Genomic DNA, 23,083 nt, shown 5'->3' with positions numbered 1-23,083 from the left:
AGATGACGTCACTCAGGTCTTTGTTATTGTTTTTTGCCATCCGCGTTTATGAGTAATGTTCACTGAACTGTATTAACCTGACTATAAACTTTCATGGATACACACAGTTTTGTGTGTTGATCCGTTATACTTCCGGATGGCAATATTATGAGCTTCTTAGCCAAACGCATACTATCTATACATTCAATTGTTTTCAAATATATCTTTCCCTGCCTATATTGCATTCTAAATCTAATATTTTGATCCATATATTTTTGCAGAGCGTTTGGTCCCTATGGATGTCAACATTATATCCGAACTGATAGCTCTAGAATTGAATTCATGCCGAGTATTTACCAAGTCATTGCCACTTCTAGAATCGACTTGGTTTTGATCTCTATACTTTTTGTTTTCTTTCTTTTTGTTTATTCTATTATTTCTTCATATATTTTTTTTTCATTTGTGACCAGTCGTATTTAAACGGAAATACAATCGGAATAGACCATGAAGGTTAAAATTCAAATTTTAAGCATGGAAAATTAAATTTGATGAAATTAGATTTCCTCATTTTAGAGATTGTGTTTTTATTTTCTCTTAGACTTCAAAAATCTTAAATTTCCTAAATTCTCGCTTACAAACCCTTCGTCAGCACGATGAGAAAAAAAGGAACGTTGAAAACAAACAACTACATTTTATTTTATTTGTTTTCAACGTTCCTTTTGTCTCTTCTGTTCCCATCCAAAGTCGTTCCAGTCCCATCTTTTTGTTAGTATTTTCAGGACCCCATGCTTCAGGCAGCACCCATGGCTCTCTACATAGTCTTGGATATTCATTCAATATTATGCGTCTGCACCATCCCGGTATTGACAGTATGCGATTGGCTAAGAAGCTCACAATTTTGCCATCCGGAAGTATAACGGACCAATACACAAAACTCTGCGTAATACAGCTAAGTGAAAATTACTCATAAACGCGGATGGCAAAAAGCAATAGAAAGGTCCTGAGTGACGTCATCTTCATTCTATCTATAATACAGTTTGAAGGCGACTTAAACTATTTTGTGGTAATTTGTCAAAACACCTGTTTATCCATTTTGACAAAAAAGCAACTTTGACTTCATATTTTGATAGATATATAGACCTAGATTTTTAGAAAGACTCTTTAAGTTCTAGTAGAGCCATCAGTTGATGTTTTTTAAAGTTAGAAAAATGTGATACAAATAAATGGTCGATTAAAAAATAACGAAAGAAGAAACTGAAAATAAAAAGAAAAAAAAAAGAAAACCCAAAATAAACAAACAATAAAACAAACAGAAAAAAAAAACAACACGGAAGAAACATAATAAAGAGACAAAGACAAGAATAAACCTGGGATTTAAAAATTTTGACTAAGCGGGTGGGATCTAAATGTGTCAATAAATGAAGAAGAAAAAAACAAACATTTCTCGACAGAATTAAAAATAACTTTTAAAATAAATGAATAAATGAATAAATAAATAAACAGATAAAAATAAATAAATAAATGAATAAATGAATAAATAAATAAATAAATAGATAAATAAATAAATAGATAAATAAATAAACAAATAAATAAAACCGTCTATTGTCGTTTTACTGTAATATTGTACGTCACATAACATACCAATACCGATAGCAAATGATAACAAAAAACTATTCACAATAAAAACAACGAAAACAAAACATGGGATGTAATATCAGAAAGTGCTAAACGGTCCTTAATGATGAATTTTTATTTTGTTGCCTTTAATTGAAATTGTCAAAATTATTATTATTTTTATTACATCTGGTTTCCCTTCTAATTGTTTCAATGTAAATGGCGAAATCTCACCAGCACTGTCTCATTTTCAGTGGCTTTCACGAATTTAATTGGATATACGTTTCCCCTGGGAATGAAACTCGGCTCATGTTTTTTTTATGATTGCATTTTAGTGTTTAAATTACAAAAGAAAAACTCAAAATACAAGTCAAATAGGAAAAATAATAGACAGAAAATATTTCAAAAAATAAAAAGTAAAATATTATAATTCAAAATGGTTATAATTTAATTATATTTTTATGACAATTTTTTATGATTTCTTTTGGTTTTATAACTACAAAAATACACGTTAAATCGTTAACAAAAATACTTAAATAAATAAAAAGATAATAATAATAATAATAATAAATAAAGATAATAAATGTTATAATTATATTTGTGTGCCATGTTTTTATGATTGCTTCTCGGTGTTAAAAAATATAAAAACAAAAACAAAAGGAAAAGCGTTTTATAGATAGTATGCACTTGGCTTTGAAGCTCACAACATTGCCATCCTGAAGTATAACCGCCTAACACACAAAACTTTTGTGTAACCTTAAACATTTATAGTCTGATTAATACAGTTTAGTGAGAATTGATGATAAACGCGGATGGCAAAAAACAATAACGAAGACCTGAGTGACGTCAACTTCGATCTATCTATAGATAGTATGCAGATGACGTCACTCAGGCCTTTGTTATTGTTTTTGCCATCCGCGTTTGTGAGTTGTTCTCACTAAACTGTATTAACCAGACTATAAAAGTTCATGGTTACACAGAGTTTGTGTGTTGGTCCGTTATACTTCCGGATGGCAATGTTGTGAACTCCTTGGCCAAGCGCATTCTATCTATAGTCATGGATGAAGGACAAATCCCAATGATAATATAGATAGTATGCGCTAAGACGCTCACAACATTGCCATCCGGAAGTATAACGGACCAACACACAAAACTATGTGTAACCATGAACGTTTATAGTCTGGTTAATACAGTTTAGTGAGAAGTACTCATAAACGCGGATGGCAAAAACAATAACAAAGGCCTGAGTGACGTCAACTTCATACTATCTATACCGCCAAATGGGTGACTAGTTATCACACGATTTTCTCGATCATGTTATAAACGTATAGATAAAATGCGCTTGGCCAAGGAGTTCACAACATTGCCATCCGGAAGTATCACGGACCAACACACACACTCTGTGTAACCATGAACTTTTATAGTCTTGTTAATACAGTTTAGTGAGAACAACTCACAAACGCGGATGGCAAAAACAACAACAAAGGCCTGAGTGACGTCATCTGCATACTATCTATTGATTTAGCGATAGAAGAGTGGGTATTTTACTAAGACACATACCATCGATAGTAAAACCTGTATAGTTTGATATGTCAACCAATCAAGGCCATTGTTTACAGTCAGACGACTGTCCGAGAGGCGTGGTTATCTGTCTATTTTCTGTGGCTTTGTATTCTAACGGTATGAGGTGAATGCGGTAATCACAGATTCTCTCCCTTAGCTGTTATGAATAGTTTTAAGAGGACAGCGCACATGTAAACACTTTTTTAGGGCTCGATGATTTCTACGAATGAACACAACTCACAAAATCTCACAGATCATTAAAAAAACAAAAAACACCGAGATACCAGTCCCATGTGGAAAGGTCATTGTAATTTTTCTTTGTCCACAAACTAGGGGACTGAATTTGATGGATAAAGCATTCACTAAATAACACTCTCCTCCATAGATAGTATGGGGTTGGCTAAGAAGCTCATAACATTGCCATCCGGAAGTATAACGGACCAACACACAAAACTATGTGTAACCATGAACTTTTATAGTCTGGTTCAGACAATGTAGTGAGAAGTACTCATAAACGTGAATGGCAAAAACAATAACAAAGACTTGATTTGACGTCATCTTCGTTCTATCTATAGATAGAATGCGCTTGGCCAAAGAGTTCACAACATTGCCATCCGGAAGTATAACGGACCAACACACAAACTCTGTGTAACCATGAACTTTTATAGTCTTGTTAATACAGTTTAGTGAGAACAACTCACAAACGCGGATGGCAAAAACAATAACAAAGGCCTGAGTGACGTCATCTGCATACTATCTATAGATAGTTCGAAGATGACGTCACTCATGTATTTGTTATTGTTTTTTGCCATCCGCGTTTATGAGTAATGCTCACTGAACTGATTAACCCGACTATAAACGTTCATGGATACACACAGTTTTGTCTGTTGGTCCGTTAAACTTCCGGATGGCGATGTTATGAGCTTCTTAGCCAAGCGCATACTATCTATATGATAATCACGCCTCTGTCGTCATAATGTTAACAATGGTAGTGATTGGTTAACAAAGCGAACTACACAGGCTTTACAATCGATGGTATATGTCTAAGTAAAATACCCACTGTTCTACAGCTGGATCAGTAAACCAACACAGAAAACTCTCTGTAAACTTGGATGTTTATAATCGAATCGAGACAATTGAGTGATAACTAGTTACCCATTTGGCGGTATAAAAAAATAATAAAATGAACAGAGAGAGGGCAATTTCATTTCCGTTTTTGGTTGATAAACACCTTCAAACGTGGTCGGACAAGCATATTTGGTTGATAAACAACCGAATATGCTAGTCCGACCACGTTTGAAGGTGTGTCACAAATTCCATAATTTGATTGGTCAAAAATCTACTGATTAATATAGCGCTGAAGTGGTATGCAATGAATGCCTCATTAATGGCGTCAAAAACTGTTTTTAAATACATGAACTAGTTTCCGTCAAAACAAAATTGTGTGCGACCTTAATAGGATTCAATAGTCGTACCGTCACTTCCTTCCTAATGACGCGTGGTAATTTAGCAACACTGGCTCTAAACTATCGGAACAATGGCGGACGCCCGTATGAAATATTTCTCCGGCGAGCATAAAAAGCGTATCCAGAGGAAAAAAAAACACATAAATTTGATCATGTTTTGACTTTTACACATTCTGATCAAAAGGCATATGAAATGGGAATGAAAAGTTCTAGCCAGTATGAAGAATAAAAAGTAATGATTTTCTTTGTTTAGAACCAAGATGGCCGCCGTTGCCTGGCGACGTGACATCAGACTACTGAATCCTATTGCCTGAGTAAACTTATAACCTGACACTGGGACCGTAGCCTGAGTAAACTGGCACCCTGGCATTTGGACCGTAGCCTTCGTAAACTTACAGCCTGACACTATTACCGCAGCCTTCATAAACAACGGACACTAGTACCCGTAGCCTTCGTAAACTCATAGCCTGATACAAGGACCATAGCCTTCGTAAACTTACAGCCTGACACTATTACCGCAGCCTTCATAAACAAAGGACACTAGTACCCGTAGCCTTCCTAAACTCAGCCTGATACAAGGACCGTAGCCTTCGTAAACTTATAGCCTGACACTAACCAAATAATAAACGTCAATAGACTAGTATTTGGCCACAATAAAAAATCAAATTGTAAGTTGCATCGTTGCCATCGTCAACTTATAACCTGACACTGACCAAAAATTGACGTCAAAATGCCAGTCTTTGGCCAAAAAAGAAAACAAATCGTGAGTTGTATTCAATAGTTCAACCAATGGGTTCACTTGTTTCCATGAGCACTACTAACGACAACTCACTAAGCGAGGCAAAAACCAAATAATAACGTCAAAATGCCAGTCTTTTTAGATTTCAGTGTCAGGCTATAACTTAACGATGGCTACGGTTGCATTCAATAGTTCAACAAATGGGATCACTTGTTTCCTTGAGAAACACAAACAACTCAATAGTTCTGCACAAACCTAAAAATATGACGTAAAAGTATACGTCCTAGTGGGTCCTGGAATAGCCATCGTTAACGTATAGCCTGAGACTCGAACTTGGGGCCTTCCGATCCTAAGGCCAGTGTCGTACCACTAGACCACCCAACTGCGCATGTTGTTCACTCCGACCAAAGACTGGATTTAAACGGTGGATTACATATCATAAAACATTATATTTGACCCTTCGCCTCAAAAGGGTATTAAGTTGGGTTGGTTAAAATGTTGAAAATTGAATTTATAGCCAGAAATATCAGATTAGTGTTGAGTTTATATGACTTATTGAGGAAAATGGCAACCATATTTGAGGGTGCTAATTCCAACAATTTTTTTTGACCAGTTTAATATAATATAATTCGGCTTTTAAGCATATGGTTCGTTCCGACATAATACCGTTTTGAGACGATGGGTCACATATGAGGTCTACTAATTGGTGGTGATCGACGTGCACTTATTTGCAGGTCTGATAACCCAATTCCTTATGGGCTCATTGTTAAAATGAAAATCTCAGAGAACAAAAAATGACGCAAAATAAATATTGTCCGTTCCAACAATGTTTAACTAGGCCCATAAAATGGTTCGGATGTCAGACCTGCATATATGTAAACGTCGGTAGAGATGTAACGTCTGACAGACAATATCATCAGACAATAGTAGGATTTAGTACTGTCATTACGGACATACAATTGAGTCATTCCTTTCCCTACATCAAACGATGTCGTTTTTCATGGAGATTAGATTTCAAAAGGAACTGCCATAAAAATAGCTCCCGTTTATTGAGTTTGCGTGGATCGTTTTCCCTTATTAACCCAGAAACGTCGATGTTTAATCGTTGGTGACAAATTTATTACAATGTTGATTTGAGGACGTGCTATTGTATAATTGTTTAGAAAGAAATACCAAAGCGTTCTTTAGAGAGAGGCTTATTGCGGTCAAATGTGACCCCTCATCTCAAAACGGTATTATATCGAAATGGTTAAAATGCTGAAAATTGAATTTATTGCCAGAAATATCAGCCTTGCAATGTATGTTTTATTGAAGAGAATGAATGTCGTATCTTAGAATGCTAAATAGCAATAATTCAAATGTTTGACCATTTTAGCTTTACATCGAATTTTTAGTATCTGGTTCATCCCGACATAATACCGTTTTGAGACGATGGGTCACATGGTTTCGTTGCGCATATTATCATTATTATTATTATTATATTATTATTATTATTATATTATTATTATTATTATTATTATTATTATTATTATTATTATTATTATTATTATATTATTATTATTATATTATTATTATTTATTATTATATTATTATTATTATTATTATTATTATATTATTATTATTATTATTATTATTATTATTTATATAATTATTATTATTATTATTATTATTATTATTATTATTATTATTATTATTAATTATATTATTATTATTATTATTATTATTATTTTATTATTATTATTATTATTATTATTATTATTATTATTATTATTATTTATTATTATTATTATTATTATTATTTATTATTATTATATTATTATTATTATTATTATTATTATTATATTCATTATTATTATATTATTATTATTATTATTATTATTATTATTTTATTATTATTATTATTATTTATTATATTATTATTTATTATTATATATTATTATTTATTATTATTATTATATTATTATTATTATTATATAATTTATTATTATTATTATTATTATTATTATTATTATTATTATTATTATTATTATTATTATTATTATTATTATTATTATTATTATTATATTATTATTATTATTATTATTATTATTATTATTATATTATATTATTATTATTATTATTATTATTATTATTAATTATTTATATTATTATTATATATATTATATTAATATTATTTATTATTATTTATTATTATATTATTATATAATCATTGACAGTAAGATTTTTGAGAACACTGCTATAGATAGTATGCAGATGACGTCATCAGCATTGTTATTGTTTTTGCATCCGTTGTGAGTTTTTCATAAACTGTATTAACCAGACTATAAAAGTTCATGGTTACACAGAGTTTGTGTGTTGGTCCGTTATACTTCCGGATGGCAATGTTGTGAACTCCTTGGCCAGGCGCATTCTATCTATACTCTATGTATTTAAAAATTTGGCCAGAAACATCGTTCTTCACATAATATTGGCCAATTAAAATCGCCCTTATCTTGGACCAAAACCTCTCAAACCTTGGACATTCTAAAATCGAATGGAATGCTTTTTTAAACATTAAAAAAAAAGATGTTCATATTAAAAATTGATCATTTATATAGCGCAATACACAAGTACGACCGACTTAGTGAGGGACAGTCACTAAACTTGAAGGTAGCTACGAAACCATCCTTAGGGCGGAGGAAGACTTTAGAAGCTGGGTTGACAAAATACATTTGGAGGTGTAGCCATACGCTACTACTACTTACTACTAGTGAGGGACAGGGACACATTTACGAAACAAATACAAATGCGTGGGTTATGTAGTCTTCTGGTATGACATTCGCTTTCGGATCGGAAGATACTGGGTTCGAGCCTAGTTCGGTGCATAGTTCAGCCCTTGGAAAAAAGCTCTTTACTCACGTTCTCTTACCGTACTAAGGTGTAAAATGAGTACCTGGCCGTCAACAGCGTTGTCTCTGTCGGAAAAAAAATTGATTGTAATATCGCCAAACAAGCGTCGAGTTTCGTTCTACATGTTACTTAGCTGCTGTTGGTCAGGGACCAATCAAGTGATTTGAGCACGTTTAGTAGATCTTGCGGTATATTAAAAAGCTCAAACCTCGTGTTCAATTCCGGCTCTGTGCAGCGGAAAGTTGAATCATTGGAAAGGCTCTCTTCAAACATTTTCTCATCCTATCCTCCTAGGTGTAAAATGAGTACAAGGTCGGTAACCGCATTGCCTCTATATCGCCTAACATTCGTCATGTCTCGTCCTATTTGTTAAGTGCCTATGCGGCTATGTCGTCTTGTGGTATGACATTAGCTTTCGGATCGGAAGGTCCTGAGTTCGAGCCTCGCTAGGTGCATTGTTGAGTCCTTGGAAAAGACTCTTTACTCACATTCTCTCACCGTACTCAGGTGTAATATGAGTACTTGGCCGTCAACAGCGTTGTCTCTGATTTTAAAAAAAAGTGTAATATCGCCTAACAAACGTCAGGTCTCGTTCTACATGTTACGTGTTGCTGTTGATCAGGGACCATTTGTAAAGCGATTTGAGCATGTTTAGGAGAAACTGTATAAACCAGACTATAAACGTTCAATTTTACACATAGTTTTGTGTGTTGGTCCGTTATACTTCCCGATGGCAATGTTGTGAGCTTCTTAGCCAAGCGTCTACTATATATATAGTATGCGCTTGGCTAAGAAGCTCATAACATTGCCATCCGGAAGTATAACGGACCAACACACAAAACTGTGTGTATCCATGAACGTTTATAGTCAGGTTAATACAGTTAACTGAGAACTACTCATAAACGTGGATGACAAAAAAAAAAAAAATAAATAAATAAAATAACAAAGACATGAGTGACGTCAACTTCGAACTATCTATAGATAGTATGCGCTTGGCTAAGAAGCTCATAACATTGCCATCCGGAAGTATAACGGACAAACACACAAAACTGAACGTTTATAGTCAGGTTAATACAGTTCAGTGAGCATTACTCATAAACGCGGATGGCAAAAAACAATAACAAAGACCTGAGTGACGTCATCTTCGAACTATCTATATCCTTTTTCATACCTTTAAAACTGTTAAAGCACGGCAAGGGATCTTGCCCTATAGATAGTATGCGCTTGGCTAAGGAGTTCACAACATTGTCATCCGGAAGTATAACGGACCAACACACAAACATGTGTGTAATCATGATCGTTTCTCGTCAGGTTGACACAGTTTAGTGAGAATTACTCATAAACGCGGATGGCAAAAAAAAAAAAAAAAAAACAATAACAAAGACCCGAGTGACGTCAACTTCGAACTATCTATATCCTTTTTCATGCCTTTGAAACTGTCAAAGCACGGCAAGGGATATTGCCCTATATAAACGCGCAAGTTTTAATTTGAGCAACGTTTTGAATTCAAGTAACAAAAAAACAAACCCACCCCCCCCCCCCCCCCCCAAAAAAAAAAAAAAAAAAAAAAAAAAAACCAAAAAAAAAAACCAAAAACAAACAAAAACAAACAAACAAAACAAAAACAACGTTCAACGCAACTTAACCCGACCTATTCTGTCCTGCGCTCTAGAGAAGGTCTCTGATCCAGAAGCCGTCATAATATTCATTTGTGTCGTTGTCCGTTAATTTCCATGAAATTCGAACTTTTTAAGGTCCCCAGCGAGTCATCGTCTGCAGTCTGTTCTCTTACAAGTTGACAGATATGTCTATCGGGAATTCCCGTTTAAAAGCCGAATTTACTGGTTTCCGTTTAAGTAGTTGTTGCCATTTTCAGATTAAACACTGGCTGGTGATAGAGGTTGATTAAAATGGGTTTGTTGTTGTTGTTGTTGTTGTTGTTGTTGTTGTTGTTGGTTGGGGTGTCATTTGACTGATGATTATGTTTTTAATGTAGCTGTTTTCACGGGTTTATGTTGTGCGTCTGTGTGTGTCTATGTGTGTATGTGTGTGTGTTTGTGTGTGTGTGTAAGTCTGTATGTACGTGTGTGCGACTGGTCTGAAGAATAGGGGGTTTCCACTAATGTTCATTAAGCGAAATTTGTTTTTGTTATTAATTGAGTAACCCTGCCCCCCTCCCCCCCCCCCCCCCCCCCCCCCCCCCCCCCAAACCCAGTTATTTTTTATGTTTTTATTATTTTTATTAAAACGTTTTTTTGTTGTCTTTTAGATTTATTAATCAATTACAAGTTTATCACATTATTTTGTTGTTAGTATCTATTTCTTATTGTCTCGGTAATGTGGATATTTCCTTTCAGCAACCCAATATCAAACTGTTCGAATTATATTGTCTTCCACATGAGATTGTCTGGGTCAATCCAACAGTTTAGTTAACGAACGCTTTTTTTTGTCTCTTATATAAACATATCTTGTTCATATGAATATATAAAAATATTGTATAAATCCTTATAATCTAGGACAGTTCCTAAATCGTTTCAAAAATGCCATGGCCAGACACAATCTCCATGTAACATACCCAAAACAGGCTCTCGAATGGAACCCACAGGGCAAGAGGAAACGGGGTCGTCCAAAACAGACTTGGAGGAGGAGAAGCCTTCACCAAGATTTGAGCGTCTCCAATCTTACCTGGAGTGAGGCAAAGGTCTGTGCCAAGGACAGAAGAAGATGGAAGAATGATGTTGAGGCCCTATGCTCCGCCTGGAGCCAAGAGACATAAGTCAATCTGGTGAAAATTTTAATCTGCCCTCAAGTGATCTCAAAGACTGTAAAGACTCTCTTGAACCTCCACATTTTGTAAAAAAAATATTCCATTGAAAGACTTTAAGAAAATATTTGCTTTATTCCATCCGTGTTAATTGAGACCAAAAATACATCTTGGAAAAATACACACAACATTCGCCAGTAGGATATTACGTACCAATACACAAAACTATATGTAAATCTGAATCTGTAGTCTGATTGATATAATTTAGTGAGAACTAATCGCAAAAATGGCTGTCCAAAAAAAAAAAAAAAACAATAACATAGAGCCAAATGATGTCAATTTTGTTATTTCTATATGTAGAAAGTTTTTTTTAACGATTAAAGATTTTTTTTTGTTTTGAATTTTTAAGTTGGCAGCTCTGCCTACTTGCCTTCATCTAAGCTTTGACGTTATTGATATCATAATCACGTAGGGTGTATTTTCAGTTTGGAGACCAGATTCAAGACAAAATGTTGGCATCTCACGTTTTCCTTTAGTGAGAAATATAACCTTTTTGCGTATTTTACGACGTCGCTTGATACCGTTTACCTCCACGTATATTATAACAATAATCAATATATTTAGGTTGACGGAAATATTTCTTCTCTGCGAAGATTATGGAGTACTTCAAGGATCTGTTCCATTCCCCGTTTTTTACACGTTCTGTATCCAACATTCCGCCACTGTTATTTAGACAACTTCATAATAATTGTCACATAAAAGTGCAAAGAGATAATAGGCAACTTTGATGTCAGGTACACTAGTAAAAAAGGCAGAGGCCTCGTCTCTATCATAAAATAATAAACTTTTTACATAAGCTGTCAAGAACTTGATACTTATAGATAAATTAAAATAGAACAAAGGCAAAGACGATGGCCTTGTTAAACAAAAGAAGCACACAGATCGTAATCAAAATTTCACCGTGCTAAAGCTAAATCTAAATGAGCTTTTATATAGCGCAATAACCACTAAATGTGCTCAAAGCGCTTTACAAGGGGTTCCTGGCCAACAGCAACATTTAACATTTAGGACGGGACATGACGCCTGTTAGGCGATGTTATAATTTTTTCGAACAGAGACAACGCTGTTAACGGCCAGGTACTCATTTTACACCTGAGTGCGGTGAGAGAATGTGAGTAAAGAGCCTTCTCCAAGGACTCAACTATGCGTCAACGAGGCTGGAACCGAAAGCGAGTGTCATACCACAAGACCACATAACCGAACGAATATGCCTGAATATGAATCGGTGTATTTCGCCAAACAAAAATTCATAAACGTCTCTACCAACAGCACAAAATGCCGACCTGCAGACATACCGTCTTCTGCTCCGGTCAGCACCAAGAGAATTTGTATCAGCTACAAAAAGCTATTCCATGCAAAACTAAAGACGGAACGTGTTCTGCTCGCCTTTGAAAAGTTGGCACAAGACAAGGATACATGGAAAAATATAACAATAGGAATCCAACAAGCAGAGGACATGCTGATAACCACACAATTCACGACAAGCGTCCTTGAGACTGCGTAGCCAAGATCATCATCATCATCATCATCATCATCATCATCATCATCATCATCATCATCATCATCATCATTCACAAAATAAGCAAGAAAAGTACCTTGGTGCTTTAAAACAGTTTATCAGAGGAAAGTATAAATTACAACATTTTCAAAAAGAATGCAATTCAAGTGAGAAAAATGTTACAATTGTAAAAATGTTTTGATCAACAGCGCAATAAAGACGATTGTTTTCTAATCTGTATTTTCCAGAATTGATTGTTGCAAAGAGGTAAAAATATGGCTATGAACTTTTTGAAGTAGCACTTAATTATCATGATAGAACTGGAAAAGAAACATTTGCTTTGTTCTTGTAAAAAGTAACAAACAAAAATGAATATAAAATACAGCATCAAAAAGAACAAAATCGACAAATTCCGTGTTTGGTATTTTGTTCTTTATTTATGAAGCTGTTATATTTATTTTTCATGATTCAGACCCCAAAAAGTGAATTTAGAGATAGAATGATGAGAAATTGGAGCTTAGAAGTTTTTGCAATGCAAGAAATAGTCTTTATACTCCACCAGAGCGTACAGAAATTAAACCCAAGTTGGATATTTGTGGCTATGAATTCAATTTCCCCTACTGAGTGGATTCCGACATAATACCGCTTTGATACGGTGGGTCACAAATTTCAAAATAATTTGAATTATGTAATAAAAATCTTTTGAACATTCACGAATTCGTCGTTTTCGACGATCATATAATATTTGCCGTTATGGGCTTCTTTTAAAACATTATATAATAAACAATAAATGCCATTGGTTTGAGAGTATTTCCATTACATCAATGAGACCATAACAATTTGGGTTATCAGACCTGCAAATACTTCATTCTAATTCCCTCAATAAAACAAAACAAAAATCCGTTCAAGTCTTACTTTTTTTTTGACAATAGAATTTTAAAAATTTGTTATTTAATCGTCCCAACCTAATACTGTTATGAGGACATTTGTCATCAATTGAAATCGGATATGACGTCAGAATGCGATAAAGACACAATGCATCATCATCATCACGACCACCAACCAGCAAGATCTCTGGATGAAAACTCATCTGAAAAAACCCCGAAAGAATGTCCCAACTGACGACTGATGACATGGCCCAGACAGTCTCTCGAGGATCGAGATGGAATAGGACGTGTTAGAGATTACAGTGATTAAAACCTGTTATCGATAAAAAAAACAACAAACCAACAACAACATGGAACAAAAATTTGGCGAAATAAATATAAAAGCAAGGAATCGGAGCGATAACCCACTAACAAATAAAGAATTATATATTCCAAAACAAACAAAAACCAACAAAAAAAGAAAAACCCAGCAAAAAACAAAAAACAAAAAAACAACGAAATAAACAAACCAAAATAAAAAAAAAGTGCTTTTATATAGCGCAATATCCACTAAACGTGCTCAAAACGCTTTACAAGGGGTCCCTGGTCAACAGCAACATTTAACACGTGGAACGGGACATAACGCCTGTTAGGCGATTTTACAATTTTTCGGACAAATACAACGCGGTTAACAGCCAGGTACTCATTTTACACCTGTGTACGGTGAGAGAATGTGAGTAAAGAGCCTTTTCCAAGGACTCAACTATGCGCCGAGCGCGAGGCTCGAACCCAGGATCTTCCGATCCGAAAGCGAGTGTCATACCACTAGACCACATAGACGCAAATTAAGAAGAATGTAATGAGAAACAACTGGTCATAAAATACATAAAATATTGTTTCAATCTTGTACTATGTCTTTGCTTTCAATATGGCTGGTTGAGTGGATTTTGACATGAAGTTCCACTTTGAAGACTCGTATTCAAGCCCCAACACCAGCATCTCGTGTTTTTTTTCCCCTTTGGTAAGAAGCATAACTCCTTTTTCTGACTTTACAAATTTGAAGTGTGGGTAAAGCCTGATTGTCTCTGTCTTTTCCAACCCAAATCATGCAAGCAAAAAAAAAACCTCACAGAAACAGGATGTTACGTCAGAATGCGATCAAGACACAATGCACCATCATCATTACCACCACCAAGATCTCTGGATGATAACCCATCTGAACACCCCCCGAAGAATGTCCCAACTGACGACTGATTGATGCCTACTGCCCAGACGGTCTTTTGAAGATTGAGGTGGAATAGGCAGTGTTAGGGATAACGGTAAATAAAACCTGTTATCGGAAACGGAGCGGTACCCCTCTCTCCCTCCCTCTTCCCCCCCCCCCCCAAAAAAAAAAAAAAATTTAAAAAATCAATCAACCCTAGACACAAGCAAACAGATACGCTAGGAAACAAACAGCCACTGGAACTCACTGTCTCAGTCTTTTACTAAGCCTTTTAGTGCAAGATGGCTGAGTGGATTTGGGAAAGTATTTTCATTTTGGAGACCCAGATTCAAGCCAAAATGATGGCGTCTCACTTTTTCCTTTAGTAAGAAATATACCCCCTTTTGAGTATTTTACAACGTCGCACTGTGACTTACAACTGTTTTTTTTTTTTTTACTCTCTCTTTTCCAACTCAAAACATAAAACAAACAGAAACAGGATGTGACGTCACAATACAGTAAAGGCACAATGCATCATCATAATCATCATCATCATCATCATCACCAGCAAGATATCTTGATGACAACACATCTGAATCTGAACACCCCCAAAGAATCTCCCAACTGACGACTGATGACGTGGCCCAGACAATCTCTCGGGGATTGAGATGAAATAGGACGTGTTAGAGATTACGGTGATTAAAACCTGTTATCGGTAATAACATTGGAAACAAAATAGGGGAAAAAAACCCCAAGAAAAAAAACTCGAAGAAAAAGAATAAAATGAAAACAAACAAAAATACGATTCGCAATTCTTTTTATTAAACAGAACATACTAAAACAAAAACAAAACAAAAACTTTCAAAAAGCAAAAGGGACTTTTGTGAAAACAATACTATTCCAATCGCATAAAACTCTTATTAAGTCCAGCTGATTTAGGAGTTAAAACTATTTTGTAGTAGTAGTAGAAAGACTCGCAGTCCGAATGACGCTTGCTGAGAATTGTGTGACTCAGTCATAGTCGATGAATATCTGCTCTCTCCATCCATGTTGTTAATTTATTTCCATTGGTCACGCTCCTGGGCCAGAGTTTTGAGGCTGTCGAGATCTTGTTGTGACTTTAGTATGGAGGGCGCTGCAGTATTTCTTAGTTCAGGGATTAATTTTTGGCTTCATCTGAATCCAGAAATGTCTGATATGCAGAGAGATCCTGGTTCAGGGTAGTTACTTTTGATGTTGGTGGACCCTACATATTTGTTGTTGTAGTAATACATAATATAAGATTTGTGTTGTGTATATCTTATAAATGTTCAATGATTTAATAACGCGTCCAGGAAATTCCAATGAGGTCTTGAGATTAATGAGAAATATTAAAGACCACGGCGATTAAAACCGGTTATTGATAAACAAAATAATGGGGAAGGGGAAAAATGTAAAGGAAATTTTAAAAAAACAACAAAAACAAAGCAAGACATCATTCTGGTGGGAGGGGGTTGGGGTGGCATATAACGCCCCCCCCCCCCTTACCAACTATAGGAAAATCGTCACATTCGTTACGATACAACCAACATTTTTCTTCCTCAAATTTCTTTTGTACATCATAAAATTTAAAGAACATGAACAGTGTGTGTTGTACAGTCAAATTATTTATGGCAAGAACTTTACTGATATTATTATGTCAGAGTGATGAAAAAATATTTTTATATTTGTTGGGTTGTGAGTTTTGGGGGAAAATCCTGAAAATGACTGGTAATAGAGGGTTAAAGAATAGGTGAAGGATTATTATCATCACATAGAGTTTAATATGAAATATTTCACACCGCCCTTTTCTTGAATTGTGAAACCCAAGTCTCATATAAATCTGTTTACAAAATTTCTGCTTTTAGTATTTGAACTGATGTATACTTATTTGAAGGTCTGATAACCCAAATTGTTACAGCTTACCGATGAAATGGAAATACTCTCAAAACTAAAGCAAATTGTTGTCTCTATTACAACAATGTTAAATCAAACCACTTAATTGACTTACTTGACTTGACTTAGATGCCTTTCGCGTCTCGACCGAAAGATCGGGTCGCCTTGGCTGTTTCCAGTATTTCCTGTGTGAGGTGTCTCCAATATTGCCGGTCCTCTGCTAGGGTTCTCAGATTTTCAAGGTCCCCTGCCGTTATGAGACTAATGCTTTGTCCAAGTGTTGTGAGGTTTTTGTTTAGGATCACGGGGAGTGTTGTGATCGGTCTTCCTCTGAAAAGGTTCCCGTGTTTTTGGAAGTATCCCGACATGGCTTGGTTTGCTGGTATGTTTTTGTCCCTGCGTAGTATGTGACCGAAAAGTTGCCATCGTTGTTGTAAAATGTCAAGGGAGATTGGTCTTTCTTTAATTAATTGTGCTCATTTATGAGACCTGCAAATATTATGTGCTGCTAGATTTGAACCATTTTGAAATAATACGGTTCTGAGCGAAGCCATCGTTAACGGTTATAGCCAGACACTAGAACCGTAGCCATCGTAAAGTTTTAGCCTGACACTGACCAAAATATGACGTCAAAATGCCAGTCTTTTGTACAAAAAAAAAAAACACAAATCGTGAGTTGTATTCAATAGTTCAACCAATGAAATAACTTGTTTCCTTGATCTCTACTAATGACAACTCACTAGACGCTACACAAACCTAAAAGATGACGTCAAACTGCCAGTCCTTGAAGGTTCTTGTGTCTGGCCATATGTTAACGATGGCTACGCTAGAACCCTCTAACACTTATAGTTTGACATCATTTTTTTGGTTCGTGTAGCGTCTGATGAATTGTCGTTAGTATAGCTCAAGGAAACAAGTTATTTTTCATTCGTTGACCTATTAAATACAACTCACGATTTGTTTTCTTTCGTGGCCAATGACTTGTCTTTTGACGTCATTTTTTGGCCAGCGTCAGGCTATAAGTTTACGATGGCTGCTTTCTAAGTCGATCGGAGACTTCGTTTTAGTGGAATATTCAACAACATAAATTGTTTTTATCGTTTCTTATACTGACCACGTCCTCATATTCTCGATGCATGAATGGCACACAAAAAAACCCCAGCGTTTCATAGAAAACAAAATAATAATCCAATTGAGCTTCATATTGAGATTGTATATAGCGCAATATCCACTAAATGTGCTCAAAGCGCTTTACAAGGGGTCCCTGACCAACAGTCACGTGTAGCATTTAGAGCGAAACATAACGCCTGTTAGGCGATATTACAATTTTTTTTTCTGACAGAGACAAGGCTGTCAACGACCATGTACTCATTTTACACCTAGTTACGGTGAGAGAATGTGAGTAAAGAGCATTTTTCAAGGACTCAACTATGCGTTGAGCGAGACTCGAACCCAGGACTTTCCGATCCGAAAGCGAGTGTCATACCACTAGACCACATAGCCGACCACCCATGCATCACATTGTATTTTATATATTCCCAATTTCCACAACCCAAGTCTCTATCCACTGTTCTCATTAACATCTTATTGAATCCCACAGGAATTGTCTGAACCACGTCATCTGTCAGCATGAAATCCATTAAGCTATTCTCTTTGCAAGTTGTTTGTTGACTGATGGCAATGATGATGATGATGCTGTTGCTGATGCTGATGCTGGATGATGCATAAAGTGATCAATGTGTTGTGACGTCAAAACAGTTACATTGCTTTTGTTGTTTGTTGTTATTGTTGTTGTTGTTGTTGTTGTTGTTGTTGTTGTTGGACGATAAAGAGTAGGATGAAGCAATTTAATTTTCCAAAGAATCATTTAATCTATTTCAATCGCCTTCCCTTGTCTAACCAATTCCATCACATCATTGAGATAGCCTGTCCCCTGAGACGACAAAGGGGGTTCTCAAAAAAAGTGCCTTATGCAAAGGATGTGACACTTAGTTAATATTAAGATATTTGTACACCAGATCATCACAAGAATGTTAAAATGTAGCCTTTTTACCGTTCACTATATATTATTCTTGTTTTTAAAAGCCATTAAAAATATCTCACTCAAATCCATGCTTTGTAGATAGTATGCGCATGGCTAAGAAACTCACAACATTGCCATCCGGAAGTATAACGGACCAACACACAAAACCATGTGTAACAATGAACTTTTATAGTCTGGTTAATAAAATTTAGTGAAAATTACTCAAAAGCATGGATGGCAAATAAAAAAAAAACAATAACAAAGACGTGAGTAACGTCAACTTCGTTCTATCTATACTAAAAGAGTCTGCTTTCTGCGTCTTTTAGATTTCAATATAACACCATATTCAGGTGCTGGGCCTTGACGAATTCCTATTTGGACTGCATGTGACACAGAGATGCTGATAGTTATCTATATGAAATGTATGACCAATATTCCCGAAATAGGGCTGATCCACACTGGAGATTGACTCCGACGACCCGGTACTGCCGTCCTCTGCCGCCTTCCGGATAAAGACGTTGGGCACTGAATAAATACTAAGAATAAAGAGAAAAGCCTTTAGACCTACCCATACCAAGCACCCGACGTCCTATGCCGTTTTTCCAGCTGGGTATGGGTAGGTCTAACGGCTCTTCTCTTTATTCTTAGTATTTTGTCCGTGCCCAACGTCTTTACCCGGAACACGGCAGGGAACGGCAGTGCCGGGTCGTCGAAGTCAGTCCGGTGTGGGTTAGCCCTTAGGTTCAGTAAGAAATTTACGCCGTTTTTTAAAAAAGCCTTCCTTGTCTAATGAATTTCATCACATCAATGAATGAGCGTGTACCCCAAGGGATGACAGGGGGAATTCCAAATAAAGAGTTTACTTTGCACTCTATGTAACAGCTAAATATTTGTGCAAAACATTAAACCAGTCAATTCTAAACAGCCAATCCTTTCAAAACGGTATTATTTGGGGATGACATGTATGCTAAACATCAATTGTTAATTGAACAAAACATAGAATTTATTTTAAAATTAGCCTTTTTTTTTTGAGTTTACAAAATGACATTCATAATCGAAAAACAAACAAGCATTTAATGTCACAAAAATGTTGTGCTCTAGATGGAAATATCAGCTTTCTGCAGCAGCTTCTAATGGTGCTCACACTACTATGGTATGACGATCGACCCAATCAGCAAATTCCGTACCGCACTCGTACACAGTCGCAAACCCACCCGAAAGCTTCGTCCCAACGCACTGTTCAACTGGATGTTCAGTTCAGTTTATGGCATTAATTTATTCAACAAAACATTTAACGTCCTCTAGACTATAGACCTGGGAAACATTTTGAAAAACAAACAGATGTCGTTCGGGATTAGATTCCGAGTCTTGAAGTGCTACGTGTGGCCAATCTTGTTATACGGATGCGAAAGCTGGACTACAAATGCAGAAACACAAAAGAACATTGAAGCTTTTGAAATGTGGTGCTTGAGAAGGATGCAGAGAATATCGTATACTGCACACAAAACGAACGAAGAAGTGTTAAAACAAACATACCAACAAAGGAAACTAATGCCCTTAATAGTGGATCGACAACTATCCTTTTTCGGACACATAGTAAGGAAAGATAAGAATGAATACCTGGCAAGTTGTGGAAAAATACCTGGTAAACGCGCCCGGGGAGACAAAGAAAAACACTCATAGACCAACTGAAGGGCTTCACCAACCTAACAATCCAAGAGCTGTTTGAAAAAGCAAGAGACAGGGAGGAATGGAGAGAGATAATTCATGCAGTATCCGAAGCCTGGACCAGGCATGGAACCTAGAAGAAGAAGAAGAAGACTATAGAATCAATTTTTTTAGTCTGTTCAAACCCGACATAATATACAGCTTGTCCGTAGCCATCGTTATCTTATAGCCTGACACTAAAACTCACTAAGGCCCATATATTGACGTAATTTTTTCGTTTGTGTACCGCCTAGTGAGTTGTCTTTGGTAGTGGTCAAGGAAACAAGTGATCCTATTGGTTGACCTGTTGAATACAACTCACGATTTGTTTTCTTTTGGTGCCAAAGACTTGTCTTTTGACGTCATTTTTTGGTCAGTTTCAGCGTAGCCATCGTACAGTTATAGCCTGACACTGACCAAAAAAATGACGTCAAAATGCCAGTCTTTTGCCACAAAAGAAAACAAATCGTGAGTTGTATTCAATAGTTCAAACTAATGAAATAACTTGTTTCCTTGAGCTCCTCTAACAACAACTCACTAGACGCTACACAAATCTATAATAGATAGAATGCGCTTGGCCAAGGAGTTCACAACATTGCCATCCGGAAGTATAACGGACCAACACACAAACTATGTGTAACCATGAGCTTTTATAGTCTGGCTAATACAGTTTAGTGAGAACAACTCACAAACGCGGATGGCAAAAACAATAACAAAGGCCTGAGTGAAGTCATCTTCGAACTATCTTTCTGTTAACGATGGCTACGATATCAGGCTATACCTATGTTAACGATGGCTACGAGTGTCTACCACAATACACATAGCCGCACAGTTGAAGGACTAGTTTCCGGCCAAATGTTCAAAACGTGTTTTGTTTATTTTCTATAGAAGTCTGCAGCAGATCTGTTTTCACCAGTGTAATGATATCCACGCCCAGACAAAAAGTCAACAGACGGGGTGACGAATACAATGGGTTTTAATTAAAATGACAAATTGACACAATTAGAATTCAATCTAGGATTGTTACCGCAAGCCATTAAAATAATATTCAACCGGCAAAAAAGCAAGAACAGAACAAAAGTTACTCTTGTTTTCTGAAATAAATCATTAACTTTTTTGTAACCATTGCCTTCTCACAAGGGAATCCTATCTTTATCTCCGTCTGAACATCTCTCTCCTTAACCCATCACTCTCTCTCTCTCTCTCTCTCTCTCTCTCTGTGTCTCTCTCTCTCTCTCTCTCTCTCTACTTTTCTTTATCTTTCTCTGTCTTTCTTTCCCTGTTTCTCCTTTTCTCTCTCTCCTTCATTCTTTACCCTCTCTTTCTCTCTCTCTCTCTCTCTCTCTCTCTCTCTCTCTCTCTCTCTCTCTTCTCTCTGTGTGTGTCTCTCTCTGTCTCTTACACACACCACACTAACACACATACTCTCACTCTTTCTTTTTTCTCTCCCCCACCCCCTTCTCTTCATTTTTCTCTCACTCTCTGTGCTCTCCCCCCCCCCCTCTCTCTCTCTCTGAACGTGAACTCTTTCTCTTTCCTTATCCTTTCCCCCTTTCTATCTCTATCTCTCTCTCTCTCTCTCTCTCTCTCTCTCTCTCTCTCTCTCTTCTCCCCAATTTGCTCCCTGCAATTGCTATTGCCCGTTTCACGCTATAAAAACCGGGATAAACGGGCCTAATGTACCTGAAGGAGGATTGCTCTAGCTGCTTAATATTTACTTCATCATCAAGCTTCAGAAAACATAATTTTAAATAATGTAATCTTACCTTCAGCGAAGATTGGTTTAGACTGTAAATTCTTTCCTGACACTGTAATATGAGTGGTCATAATCTGGGAGGAATGAATAAGATATTCATATAATGAATATTATGATACAATGATAACTATGATGACGATGATAATGATGATGATGATGATGATGATGATGATGATGACGATGATAATATTAATGATGCTACTGCTGTTCCTGCTCCTGCTTTACAAAGGGTCCCTGACCAACAGCAACATGTAACATGTAGAATGAGACATGACGCTTCTTAGGCAATATTACAATTTTTTTCCGACAGAGACAACGCTGTTAACGCCAGATACTCACTTTTCACTCGAGAGAATGTGAGTAAAGGATTCTTCACTGAACCTGCTCAAGGAGCTTTACAAGGGGTCCCTGGTCAACAGCAACACTTAACATTTAAGGCGGGACATGACGCCCGTTAGGCGATATTACATTTTTCTTTTTGGACAGAGGCAATGCTGTTAGCGGCCAGGTACTCATTTTACACCTTTACGGTGCAAGAGTGTGATTAAAGAGCCTTTTCTAAGGACTCAACTACGCATCGAGTGAGGCTCGAACCCAGGATTATCTGATCCGAAAGCGAGTGTCATGCCACAGGGACCACATAGCCGCAATGACAAATTCATTCAATCAACGTAATGATTCACAGTTCACCAAAAGCAAGCAGACCAAATTATGTCCTGTATTCAAAACGTCGGGGTTTTCCCTATCCATTGTCAACTAAGGCTATCACATGACTGACACATGATCATGACGTGATAACAATCAAGGTAAACACGTGATTTGATAACGATGAACGATTTCCACGACAACAAGAGTTCCATCAGAATGCAAATGCACGCTCGCGTCCCTAAGTGAACCTCGGTCTATCTTTACTCTGTCGGCTTAATCTACATAAAATGTCGTATAGGAAAATAAATATTGTAACAAAAATGTAACGACACATGTAAACATTCTGCAACAAAAAACAAAACAAAAACAAAACAAAAAAAAGAAAACAAAATA

At 36.2% G+C, this 23,083-nt stretch overlaps 1 protein-coding gene across 3 annotated transcripts in view; it reads right to left on the bottom strand.

Annotated features, from left to right (window-relative positions):
• Positions 1-23,083, bottom strand: part of LOC144957779 (acid-sensing ion channel 1-like) — a 306,131-nt gene that overhangs the window by 99,662 nt on the left and 183,386 nt on the right. For all 3 annotated transcript variants that reach the window (XM_078889195.1, XM_078889197.1, XM_078889196.1), the window contains one exon: positions 22,053-22,116. The gene's annotated coding sequence lies outside the window, so the exon portion shown is untranslated. The remainder of the gene's footprint in view (positions 1-22,052; positions 22,117-23,083) is intronic.

This window comes from Berghia stephanieae, chromosome 12, assembly GCF_034508935.2.
Source record: "Berghia stephanieae isolate SIO BIC M18660-M18661 chromosome 12, UCSD_Bste_1.3, whole genome shotgun sequence".
Lineage (NCBI taxonomy): Eukaryota > Metazoa > Mollusca > Gastropoda > Nudibranchia > Aeolidiidae > Berghia > Berghia stephanieae.
Note: the sequence above shows the minus strand (reverse complement) of the source record. Positions and strands in the feature narration are given on the sequence as shown.